General features: G+C 39.7%; 1 pseudogene; it reads right to left on the reverse strand.

Moving 5' to 3' along the window:
• Nucleotides 1–435: 435 nt before the first annotated feature.
• LOC143159016 (large ribosomal subunit protein uL29 pseudogene) lies at nt 436–814 on the reverse strand (annotated as a pseudogene).
• Between the last annotated feature and the right edge of the window lie 2,135 nt (nt 815–2,949).

A 2,949-nucleotide genomic window follows, 5' to 3' on the forward strand; every position in this document is an offset into this window, starting at 1 on the left:
TTGCTAAATTCTTCTGGCCTGGATGTCATCTTACAGACTTCAGACTTCCACTTACAGACATCTTTTCCCAAGCTCCCAAACCCAGCATATTCTTCCAAAATAAGCCTCACCTGCGATCTTACTTGCCCTTTCTCCTCTGACTTCCAGCCTGTCAGAGTCAGTTTTGCTTTCCTCTTCTTGTTAATCAGGATTTTGCCTAATCCTGTAAGTTTTCTCTCTTCCTTCTCTCTTCCCTACACAAGATTTTTTTGCCATTTTGCATTTAAATCGGGTAATGTCCTTCTGTAGACTTCCTCAGTGGGTTTATGCAGCCACAGTTTCCCTCTCCTTGCTGCACCAACAAGCTGGGAAAATCCTTTTCTCCCCCAAAGCAAACTTCTGTTTAATGAGGAAATACTTATCCAATATAATTAAGAACATTAGTACACAGCAGTTTTACGCCCCAACAGTGAACCTCTGGGTAGGGTATAGCTTTTTGTTCCTTTTGTTGATGGTTTTTGGTCTGAGACTGTCTTTGTGTTTGTTTTGCATGTGTCGCCAACCATGTGTCATCTTGGGCCACTGCTCAATAGACTTGTGCTTTCTGCCTTTGTAAAATTTCCTCAAGTTCTCCTTCTGGTACTGACTGATAACAGCCATGGCTCTGGCAATGGCTTTGGAGACCACATGTATCTTGGAGAGTTTGAAATCATTTTCCCCCAGGACCCTCACCATGTGGTGTTGAGCCTGTTCCAGCTTCTGGTCATCCAGTTGCATCAACAGCTCCTCTTCATCCTTCCTTCCCTTGTAGATGTCAGGCCTTGATCTTTGCCATGATGGAGGCAGCAGCATGGCTCCAAGCACAAAAGGCAGACGCTAAGTGAGAAGAGGACCCATTGCAAATCTGGGTTCATCCTTTCAAGCCTAAGCTGTTAGCCTGTGAGACCCCACCGCCCCGACAGGGGAAGAGACGCAGTACAGTCAGTGACCACATAAACGTAGGGACTTTAGAGTGCTGCATATCTGAAGAGAAGGTAGGCAAACACTTTTGACTTCATTAAATGCATTTTCCCCAACCATATTCTCAATAGTATCTAAAATATTTTGATGGGATTTTCTACACATGCACATACAGCACCAGTCTGTCACTGACATCTAGTCTAGCAAGATTTTCCAAGGGATGGAGTTTTATCTGATGGGCAATTAAGGACTTCAGCAGTTGCATCTATAGTAAAATTAACTGCCAATTTATTTTTTTTGCTTAACTTTTGCAAAAGATGTGCAATCTGTCATGCACAACCCAAAGTTACACGGACACTAATAGACAGCTAACAGCTCTGCACACCTGATTAAATATTGGAAAATCATCAGCTTAGTCAAAGGTAAAGTGATGATAGCAAAGGGAAAGGTTTTCTGCATTGTTCTGTAGGCACTACATGCATCAGACCTTCCGTATCATGAGATATTTAGGTTTACTGCTGTAAATATCCATATTTTCTCCACCAGCTGCACACCTAAAAGAGATCATGCTTCCCTGTTTTCTCTGCAGGTCTCCCCATGCATGGAGAGGGATGAGGGGGGCCAAGCGGAGGAAGCAGTGATATGCAAGGAGGTCTAGAACTGCAGCCGGGACTGGGTGAATGCACATCATCCCTTTTCCTGTTCTGGGGAGCTTCCCAGAACAGAAAGATGCTCTGTGACTCTGGAATGGACTTTTCAGCTAAAAAGTTGGCTCTGCTGAGAGGAGTGACACATACCACAGACTGCCAAAACTCCCACAGAGGACTCTCTCTCCACCATAGAGACAGTTTGCTGTCCAAACATTTTTCAGCTAGAGAAAAAAAGAGGGGGCTTTTTTCCTTCTTTTTCTTTTTTTTTTTTGGGGGGGGGAACAGGATGTTTAATTAATTTTCTTAGTGACGAAATTTGCAGTACTAGTCTCTCTCACCATGTTTTTAATCTAATGAAAACTAAATCAACTATTAATCTTTACATTATCTTACAGTTCAGATTTGCCAAAGGTCATAAACTGTGCACAGCTAAAAAGCTTTGCTGCAAGGGAAACTATCATCACAGATGTTTCACAATAAGATGGAGGATGTTTTTCTTCCTTTTTTTCCTCTTATTCCAGGTTATTAGAAAATAGAAAACTGTAAAGAGGAACATAGTAACAGTAGCCAGGACATTCTGTTCACTTGCCCTTTAATCTTTCTGCTGTAATGCTAGTGTGATAATTGATACCAATTATTTTCATAATTCTGTCTGCAATTCTGTATGTATTAAGCAGATTAATCTAGTCTGCAGGAAAAAACAGTGCTGTGTTTGATAAACTCCAAGGTAAAGAGTCTTCTTTATCATCAGTGTTTTTGCAGGTTTGTCCTTGGCTTGGTAGGCAAGTTAAAGACACTGTGAAAAAGTAAGTCCTATCCAGAGAACATGAATTATACATAACAAAACTGAGCAAGTAAAATGTGTTTATTGAAACAATCACAGAAACACTGAATTATCATTTCCAACCTGGAACTATGTAGTTCCAGAGTGGTATGCAGATATATAATTGCAGTATTACAAGAATGCTCTCAGATTCAGTCCCACATCACCTTTTTCAAAGCAAGCCTTTGCTCGCAAAGAAGACCTGTGAAAATTGTTTCCACAGCATTATATAGGACTAAAAACTTGCCTAAATGAATTATCTTTAAAATATTTAACAGATTCTAGTAACTAGAGAATATTAAGAGGACACAACAAAGAATACAAAATATATAAAATCAATGTTGAATGTATGTCTTTACTCTTTTTTAATTGTACATTGCATTCCTATCTTTAATTACAAGAGCACACAATGATATATCTGTGTTGCACTCTCTTGCAATTAGCCACACATGGATAATCTATTTTAGCATGCATATTGCTTTGTATATGCCATGCTAGACCACAAAAGCTATTTATATGATATTTAAGTATAAATTG

The sequence above is a fragment of the Aptenodytes patagonicus genome, chromosome 3, assembly GCF_965638725.1.
Source record: "Aptenodytes patagonicus chromosome 3, bAptPat1.pri.cur, whole genome shotgun sequence".
Taxonomy (NCBI): Eukaryota; Metazoa; Chordata; class Aves; order Sphenisciformes; family Spheniscidae; genus Aptenodytes; species Aptenodytes patagonicus.